We start from the raw sequence: 10990 nt of genomic DNA on the forward strand, positions 1-10990 counted from the left end.
TATTTTTCTATAAATTAACCCGTGGTACACATTTAAATCACAGCCAAACCATTTTTCTGCATTTTTCAGAAAACCTCCTGAAGGTTTCAGGTAATCAACCCATCGTCCATATTTAAGTCAGCCGAATCATTTTTTTGTTTTAACAGAAAACCTCCTGACTTTTCGGTTAATCAATCCGCAGTTTATCTAAAACAAAATTATTCATATCTTTTAAACCGTAACTCTGATTTTAACATGTTATATATGAAATTTGTTTAGAAAAATATGTAGAATCTAAATGTGATGTTATTTTTAGTTGTTAAATATTTCTAAAATGTTATTTTTGGTGCAAACTTAATCTATAGTGCATGGTCCATTTTTCTTTCGTACCGGCGGCGATCTAAATTGCAAATAAACACCCATTAAAACTAGATTAAGAGGAAAGAAAACATCGATAGCCACGCATGCACACCTCTAAAAAACCTCGCGGGAAAAGTAACATATTTCTCATCTTATTCTGAGAGAGAGAGAGAGACGCCTTAGGACTGACCACATTCAAACGCGGCAACACAAATGTGATGCCATGTGAAAATAAAGGAGATGGGCCTATTAGGGTCTTGAGCATGGTTACTGGGTTAAGAGCGCGTGTAATTTTCTCTCTCATTGCAACGCACGAGCTTTTTTGCTAGTTAGTATTTTTTTTTGAGGGAAACAGCAGGACTCTACTGCGTATTTTTATTGATTTTCAAATAAATGATACAAAAGGTCTTAGGAAAGGTCTTAGGAACGTATAGTTAGTATATTGTAGTTGTAAATGTTATGCCCCTGGGTGGTTAGGAAAGTGAGAAACTATAAAACTGAAAATATATGGCTTTGTTGTTCTTATTAAACGGACCATCCAAAGTACAGTTCCCATCAAGGCAACCCATCATTAGTCATTTGTATTTTAGGGTGATGAGATTGTTTTTTTGGATGGAGGGCCATGCATGTGAGCTAGACGTTGCAGCGGCCACCAAATCTCAAGGTTCCACCATACGTTCCTAGAATAACAAATCCTACCGGAATTGTTCTTTCAATTGTAGTTGCAACTTGCAACCTTTGTCTCTCTTTGTTTTTCTCGTTCTTCTATGTGCTTTGCGCTGCAGGTGGCCAGCTCACGAGACATTGCCACCGCGGGCCAGCAGCTCGTTATAGCTGCAACTTTCTATTGCCACTATATCCATTAATTTGGGTATATATTGTTAGGTAGTATACTAAATATATTGTAAAAAGGACAAATGTAACATTGATGTCCAGCTCAGCATCAAGAGAAAATGATAGCTTCCTGCTCAAACGAAGGATATTATAGATTTGGGATGTCAGTGCAGTTCAGACTGAACAACACAACAGTCTTTTTTTTTAGAAAAACAACACAACTGTCAGAGCATATCATTAAGTTTACAAGGACTTATTGGTGTAGGGAATTTAAAAAATCACTTTTAATCCCATCTAAATCAAATATGAGGGACTTATAGAGACTTAAAATGGGCATTTGGTACTTATGAAAGAAGACATTTAGGGAAGTCTTTTTGGGACTTTTAGTTGTAACATGGTCTTTTAGTCCATGTTTAGTCTCAAGAACCAAACAGATAAGGACTTTTTAGGGACTAGCGACTTTTTAGTGAGGACTAAAAAAATCTTAGGATTTATGAATCAAACAGAGTCTAATTATAATAGTTAAAACAAAAGAAGAGACAATGAGGACATGTCAGTCGCCATGGTTTGCGAGCTAAACTGGTCCATGTATGTGCTTGGGCCAGCCCAGCAAGAAGTGTGGCAGCTAGGGCCGCAAAATAAGTTAAAGTTATATGGCCTTTACGCCCATCCAGTAGATAAATAATGAAATTCTCAAGTAAAAGTCCGAGGCCCAGAAATTGTGCACTCTCGGCTTACGGGCAGCAACTAATGAACAAGTACTCATTTGACGTGTTCTCAACCGCCGTTGTATATCGTCCTTTGGGCGCTCCTTCCGTTTTTTGTTTTTTGTTTTTTCGCCCGCATTTTTGGATTTTTAGATAGTTTTTTGGCCTTTTGGTATTCCATCAGTCTGTCTTAGATTTTGAACAAAAAAATTGATTTTTTTGGAAAAACACGGTTTTTTTTGCTTCCTTTCGGAAACGGAAAAATACGTGTTTTCTTTTTTTATATACTTTTGCGAAAGATATAGATTTGTTTTCACAAGAGGCGTGATCATGCCTCTCAAAAACAAAACAAACTAGAAGAACACCCGTGCGTTGCAACGGGGCCACATTAACTTTAAAAGTTCAATATTAATATTCTCATATATATCAAGTGACATTGGCGACCTTTTTTACCATCAATTCCTTACACACACTCTCTGCCTCCCTCTTCCTCACTCTCTCCCCCTCTCCCTCTCTCTCTCTCTCTAACACACACATATCCATCTTATTGGGTACGGGACCATAATCCATCTATTTCACACACACACGCTAGTACATAACAATATGGATTATGTGTATTATATTTTCCACCACAACTGAGGGAATTAATTTCATGTAAATCGGCCAGCCACACCTCCAAGAATACGCGGAAGAGGTGGCTCGGGTCGGCGTCGGCACCGTCCGGCACGGGCCACGGGCCCGCTTCCAAGCGCGTCTGCGCGTCGGCCACCCACGCCGTGTCCTTCAAGTGCCACTTCCACCGCACCAACTCCCAGGGTCACGGCCATGGCCAGGGACAGGGAAGCCGCCCTTCTTTGCCCCCTTCACCGGCCGCGGCCAACGCGGTGCCGCGGCACCCAGCCTCGCCGTCCTCGTCCTCCAGCACCGTCGCGACCCAGTGACGCAGGCCAAGCATCGGCCTCGAGAATCAAGAACGCTCGACAACGTAGAGGGAAGGAAAGGTCATATACATGTCATAAGAAAGGGAGTTTATTTACTGCTCCCTCGATGTATTGTTTCCTTTGTTTGGAGATTGATTACCATCCGTGAGTTAAGGTAAGGTTTACGTGATTGAGCGATTTTTTTGAAAATCAATTATTTGTTTTCTAATTAATGTAATTGAGTGATTTAAGGTAAGGTTAATTAATTTAGATTTGATCTTTAGAGATTGTTCGTGATTGATTCTACATTACTAAATAACTTGCGCCAGTATGGAAAGTTCTGATCTGTTTAGATTTCTTTCGTTGTGTGAGAGGGTGACGCGAAAATAAACCGATGAAGTGAGGGGAGGGGACGAAAAAAATCTACGAAAAAAACCAGCGAAGGTGGGAGGAGGTACCAAAAAAAACCATTAAAGGTGGGAGGAGACTACCAACTGCTTCATTAGGAGTAGAAATTATTAGAGATTAGAGATTATTTGTTTCCTGAAAATCTATTATTTGTTTCCTAAAGCAAATTGCATTAATGAGAGAGATTTCGTAGATTTGGCTAAGGTAGAAAAGAATCTATTATTTGTTTACTAAAGCAAATTGCATTAATGGGAGAGATCCGTTGATTTGGCTAAGGTAGGAAAGAATCTATTATTTGTTTGCTAAAGCAAATTGCATTAATAGAAGAGATCCGTTGATTTAGCTAAGGTAGGAAAGAATCTATTATTTATTTCCTAAAGAAAATTGCATTAATGAGAGAGATTTGTTGATTTGGCTAAGGTAGGCGGTTTTTGCGGTTCGTGGCGGCTTAGTGTGAGGTGGGACGAGGTACCAAAAAAACCATGGGAGGTGGGACGAAAAAAAACCTGGAAGGTGGGAGTTTTCCTTGGTTAACCTACGAAATTTCGTAGATTTTGTTAGGACGAAAAAAATCGTGGAAGGTGGGACTAAAAAAACCTGGAAGCGAGACTACCAACTGCTCCCTTAGGAGTAGAGAAACATGTTTTTTTTTCCTTCATGAGAGGTACAGATTTGCTTCTGCTAGAGGCACATACGTGCCTCTGGGAAATGCATTTTTTTTCTTTGGCGAGAGGCACGAATTTGCTTCTCGTGGAAGCACCTTCCACGAGAGGCACGACCGTACCTCTCGAAAACAAAAAAAAAACACATTTTTTCCTTCACGAGAGGCACAGATTTGTTTCCGCGAGAGGCATAGACGTGTCTCTCGGAAACAAAAAAAACACGTTTTTTTTTTGGTGAGAGGCACGAATTTGCTTCTCGTGGAGGCACGATTTTGCTTCCGTGAGAGGCATGGTTTGTGCCTCTCAGAAATGAAAAAAAAAAGAGTTTTTCTTTCCACAAGAGGCACGGGTTTACTTCTTGTGAAGGTACGAATTTGTTTATGCGAGAGGCATAATCATGCCTCTTTTCAAAAAAGGAAAAAATGTGCTCCCCGTTATGCTTTTTCGTCCAATCTTTTGTGATTTTTTTATCAAACCTATCAACACAGAACCTTGTTTTGAAGACCTCAATGTGAGGAATCAAACAATGAAAACGGTTCGAGATTTGTACGCACGATTTAAGAGATAAAACATTTTGAATAAACAGATATATGAAAAAGAAAAGAAAAAACTCCTAGATCGCGACAAATGACGCACTTGCAGTACCCCACTTGTCACAACCTGAAAAGGTGGAAGTGCTCTTTGCAAAGAGTGCTACTTAATTAATTATTTTGCGGCTTCTGATGTACGTAGGCCAATTCTATATGACGTACGTAGGCCTATCCACACAAAATTCTATGACGTACGTAGGCTTCTGATGCCGCATGAAGACTCTTCCACACAAAACGACCCACATAATGGCTGTTATGTTATGTTTTTCTCTTTGTTCTTTTCAAATTTTAGTTTTTCTTCTGTTCTTCTATTTTTTTTTTTTGCTTTTTATATTGTTTTGCAATATAGGGTGAAATTGCCGCGGGAATCATGTTAAAGAAATGCATCAATGAGTGCTTAAAAGCAACTAAAACTAATGAAAATAAAAATGTAAATGTGTCCTTAGTTTATGTTTGAAAAATAATAAATCATTCAAAGTATGTGACAAAATGATGTATAGAAAGAAAATCCTTTTCTATTCAACATAATGTGACACCATCTTTTAACAAAAAATTGAGCATAGTATATGTATTTTTTGCTCCAAGGGTCCAACGCATATACCGTTCATGACCACACAAAATTTAAAAAAAAAAGATAAATTGTGACTAACATGCATGACTTGATTCGTCGGGAAAAAAGGCATGCATGACTTTAATGAAATTGCATGGTTTGCATGGATATTTTATTTCAAGAAGTGTAACTTATGAGAACATGCATGCTTCTAATATCACACGATTTTGATCGGATGGCTATAAATAGTGAAGGTGATGCGAAAGCATGCATGTTGAGAGACATCTAGTAGTGGGGGCTAGCTATTTAGATATAGTAGATTTGCATGTATGTGTGCAGTCACAGGCGAGTCCAGTGGGCAGGCTGAAGCCTGCCCTACAGAAAAAGCGGTTTTTACTACTAGTTTTCTTCTGTCCGGCCCAACTTTCTCCAACGCCCAAGAGCCAAGAGCCCAAGAGTCAACCAACTCGTTGTGCCCTTCCTCTAGACTCTATTCGAGCAGGTTTAGACGCGCCTCCGCCAACATACGTAATGGCGGCCTCCGCTCCTCCCATCCTCCGGTCCTCCCCGCTTTGCCATTCTATAGGAGCGCCACGGCGGCGGGCCAGCTTGTGCAGGTGGCACCATGATGTGCACGAGGACCGCATCCAGCAAGGGAGAAGCCATCAGGAATCCCGGAGCATCCAGCGTGCTGGTCACCGGGTGTTGGAGCCCTCATCGCTGGCTATAGAAGTGGAGGCGCCAACAGCCGTAGTTACGGCTCGGCTCACACAGTCGCACGTCGTCACCGGTGAAAGAAATATGCCCTAGAGGCAATAATAAAGTTGTTATTTTATATTTTCTTATCCATGATAAAGGTTTATTATTCATGTTATAATTATATTGATCGGAAACTTAAATACATGTGTGAATACATAAACAAATACTGTGTCCCTAGTAAGTCTCTACTAGACTAGCTCGTTGATCAAATATGGTTAAGGTTTCCTAACCATAGGCATGTGTTGTCATTTGATAACGGGATCACATCATTAGGATAATGATGTGATGGACAAGACCCATCTGTTAGCTTAGCATATTGATCGTTTAGTTTATTGCTATTTCTTTCTTAATGTCAAATACATATTCCTTCGACTATGAAATTATGCAACTCCAGGATACCGGTGGAATACCTTGTGTGCTATCAAACGTCACAACGTAACTGGGTGATCATAAAGATGCTCTACAGGTATCTCTGAAGGTGTTTGTTGAGTTGGCATAGATCGAGATTAGGATTTGTCACTCCGAGTATCGAAGAGGTATCTTTGGGCTCTCTCGGTAATACACATCATAAGAAGCCTTGCAAACATAGTGACTAAGAAGTTAGTTGCAAGATGATGTATTACAGAACAAGTAAAGAGACTTTCCGATAACGAGATTGAACTAGGTAGGAAGATATCGACGATCGAATCTCGGGCAAGTAACATACCGATGGACAAAGGGAATTACGTATGTTGTCATATGGTTTGACCGATAAAGATCTTCGTAGAATATGTAGGAGCCAATATGGACATCTAGGTTTCGTTATTGGTTATTAACTGGAGAGTTTTCTCGGTCAGTCTACATAGTTCTTGAACCCGCAGGGTTCGCACGCTTAACATTCGTTGACGATATAGTGTTATATGAGTTATATGATTTGGTGATCGAACAACACATGTTGTTCGGAGTCCCGGATGAGATCACAGTCATGACGAGGAGTCTCAAATTGTCGAGAGATAAATATTGATATATAGGACGATGGTATTCATACACCGGAAGTGTTTCTGAGTGTACCGGGTAGTCATCGGGGTACCGGAGGGGGTACCTAACACCCCCGGGAGGGTAATGAGCCTATTGGGCCATTAGAGGGGAGCACACCAGCCCACAGGGGGCTGGCGCACCCCCTATGGCAGCCGTGTTGGGGAACGTAGTAATTTCAAAAAAAATCCTACACACACGCAAGATCATGGTGATGCATAGAAACGAGAGGGGAGAGTGTGTCCACATACCCTCATAGACCGAAAGCGGAAGCCTTAGCACAATGCGAACGATGTATTCGTACGTCTTCACGATCCGACCGATCAAGTACCGAACGCACGGCACCTTCGAGTTCTGCACACGTTCAACTCGATGACGTCCCTCGAACTCTGATCCAGTCGAGCTTTGAGGGAGAGTTCCGTCAGCACGACAGCGTGGTGACGATGTTGATATTCTACCGTCGCAGGGCTTCGCCTAAGCACCACTACGATATTATCGAGGTGGACTATGGTGGAGAGGGGCACCGCACACGGCTAAAAGATCCAAGAGGTCAATTGTTGTGTCTATGGGGTGCCCCTGGCCACGTATATAAAGGAGTGGAGGAGGGGGAGAGGGCCGACCCCTATGGCGCGCCCTGGAGGAGTCCTACTCCCACCGGGAGTAGGATTTCTCCCCTTCCAAGTAGTAGGAGTAGGAGACAAGAAAGGGGAAGAGGGAAGAGAAGGAAGGAGGGGGCGCCGCCCCTCCCCCTAGTCCAATTCGGACTAGTCATTGGGGGGGCTGCCTCTCTCTCTCCCCTAAAGCCCAATAAGGCCCATATACTTCTTCCCCCGTATTCCCGTAACTCCCCGGTACTCTGAAAAATACCCGAACCACTCGGAACCTTTCCGATGTCCGAATATAGTTGTCCAATAAATCGATCTTTACGTCTCGACCATTTCGAGACTCCTCGTCATGTCCCCGATATCATCCGGGACTCCGAACTACCTTAGGTACATCAAAACACATAAACTCATAATATAACCATCATCGAACTTTAAGCGTGTGGACCCTAAGGGTTCGAGAACTATGTAGATGTGAAGACCCCGATTCTAAGTCACACCGATCTAGCATATAACAGCTCATATCACTTTGCGGCCTCACGCACGGTATTCCCACGGGTGTCGCCTTACCATGGCCCGGGACCGTTTGCGCATTTTGGCTCACATATATGATGGTGTCGCTAGCATCCATATGACAGAGAACCCGGGCCGACATGACTAGTCGTGAACCCAAAGCGGCACTAACTTATGGGGACAGGCATACATGAATCAACATCGAGCATGTCGGTCAGCAGCGTGTGAATCCGGGCTGTAGCACTGGGCTAACAGGACTGCGGTGAACCGGGCTGTAGCAGGCTAGGCAGGACTCCGGATGTCACCGCGTGACATTTCTCCGAAGGGACAGACACAGGAACGAAGTGAATCACATGCCGGCCAGTCAAGTGCTCCGAAGCAGTAGTGCTGGCTAGCAGGACTCCGGTGAACCGGGCTGTAGCGGACTACTATGGCTCATGGAAGCATAAGACTACATTTCCCCATAATAGAGGCTACCAAGGATAAACAACTAGGTTGTCGGATCCCACACATACCAAGCATTTCAATCATACACACAATATGCTCGATATGTGTAAATACAACATGGCATCACAACATAACACTACGACTCAAGTATTTATTCATTAGGCTCCGAGGAGCGAGATATTACAAACATGGGTCTCATGACCCAACATTCATAGCATACACGTCAAAGCACATACGGAAGCTTAACTTGTCTGAGTACAGACAACTAAAAATGAAGAAGGCTGAGGAGCCTGACTATCTACAAGACCCTCCCAAGGGTACAAGATCGTAGCTGAGGTAACAAGCTAAACATCGAAGTCCACGTGGAACTACTAGCGAGACTGAAGTCTCTATGCAAAAACATAAATTAAGCAAACGTGAGTACAAATGTACCCAGCAAGACTTACATCAGAACTAACTACATATGCATCAGTATCAATAAAGGGATGGTGGAGTTTAACTGCAGCAAGCCAGCTTTGACTCGATGGCTATCCTGAACTACGACTGCAAGTAACTCTTTTGAGGTGGCGCACACGAGTCCACATATTCACCATATCAATACTCCACTATGGATCCGCTCCCGTCTCCCTACGAGAAGGCCATCCATAGCACTCACTCTTATCTTGCGCATTTTAGAGTATCCACTTTCACTTGTCTATGAACTATGCAAGGGGTCCAAGTTTCCATATCCGAGGAATCCGGCTATTCGAATAGATAATGATAACCCTGCAGGGGTGTACTTCTTCACACACGCTCTCGCCACTTACCACCATGTACACGTCATGTATCTCGACAACCTTCAAGCGGAAGCCTGGTGAGGGAGTCGGCCATGACCTGACTAATCGCACAAGTCTCTCGTCCAGGTTTATTGCCTATTCGGGTTCCATCCGCAAGGAGATCCAGCCGGGGTGTCGCTCACGGCCCCAAACGATGTGTGCAGGGTTCCCAAGCCCACCATCCGGGTGCCACTTGGTACACCGTGCCACTGTGCCTAGTCTGTCCCAAGCCCACCTATACCGGGTGCCACTTGGTAGACTACTAACACTACCTACAAACACCAGAAACTAGTTGCAACTCCTGGACAGAGATCGAGTTAATTAATAAGCCGAGAGGGGCCGAGTTACCGGAACCCAATGTGTGGTAGTAACTGTTCATGGATCACAAACACAGAACTCAGTTCCTGAGAACGGCTGCAATGAGACAACCCACCATGTACTCCTACATGGCCTCTCACCGCTACCTTTACCAAATAGTGTTCACACACTTAGCTCTCAACGGTAGGACATGTTCACCACGTTCTAATTCATTCCTGATGAATCAGACCTGACTCAACTCTAAGCAGTAGCAGGCATGAGAGCAAGCATGAATGAGTAGGCACATCAGGGCTCAAACAACTCCTACTCATGCTAGTGGGTTTCATCTATTTACTGTGGCAATGACAGGTCATGCAGAGGAAAGGGGTTCAACTACCGCAGCATGTAACAGTTGAATCGTTGTTGTCCTAATGCAGTAAAAGAGAGCAGGAGCGAGAGAGTGGGATTGTATCAGAATGAACAAGGGGGTTTTGCTTGCCTGGCACTTCTGAAGATAGTATAGCTCTTCATCGGTGTCATCGATCACGTCGTCGGAAACATCGTCTACTAAGAGGGGGCAAATACCGGCAATAGAGAGGAAACACAATCAATGCAATGCAACAATGTGATGCATGATCATGACATGGCAATATGTTGTGATTTGGGCTAATGCAACAGAAAGTCATTTTAATTGAAGTGGAATTCAAAACTACATCAAATTCCAACTCCAAACCTATTTTCAAATTTTCCCTAATCATGTTTCATCCTAAACAGTGAGGTTAACTTGCTCAAACATGCATGAAAATGCCATAAACATATTCCTTGAATTTGTCTAATAATTTTTCATATATAATTTATCTTATTTGGAGTTACGGTTGAATTTCTATGATTTTTCAAAGTTTGCAACATATTCTAAAATTTCCAAATCATTTTTGAATTAGAAATATTCCAGAAAATGCTTACTGCGTCAGCATGACATCAGACTGACATCACCAGGTCAGCTAACCGGTCCAGGTCAAACCTGACGTGTGGGGTCCACACGTCAGTGTAACAGGGCAAGAACAGAGGCTGACCAGTGGGCCAGGTCAATGTTGACGTGGCAGGGTCAACTGACAGGGGGACCGACTGGTTTAATTTAATCTAAATAGGGAATAAATCCCACGGTTAATTAGGGAATGGGCCCACTATCAGTTGCACATGGTTTAGTTAGCAGGGTGATTAGCCCCTAATGACGACCACATCGGCAGTCGCCGGAGCCTTGCCGGCGGTGACCCAAACGACGGCGGCTCGGCTCGGATTTGAGCTACGAGTGGTGGTTTGGCGAGCTGAGGGCTCCGGGGAGTAGCTCTTGCTCGTCCGCATCCAAAGAACCGGACGGGAGGCCGCGGGGTGGCCGGAAAGTGACCGGCGACGAGGTTTGGCAGCGGCGGCGGCATGGTGGGTTGCAGGTTTGGGGTTGTGGTGCGCTAGGGGAGGAGATGGTGCATGCGTTCGACTCCTGGGAGCACGGTGAGTACAAAGGCAGGCTCAACA

This window comes from Triticum aestivum, chromosome 2A (assembly GCF_018294505.1).
Source record: "Triticum aestivum cultivar Chinese Spring chromosome 2A, IWGSC CS RefSeq v2.1, whole genome shotgun sequence".
NCBI classification, from domain to species: domain Eukaryota; kingdom Viridiplantae; phylum Streptophyta; class Magnoliopsida; order Poales; family Poaceae; genus Triticum; species Triticum aestivum.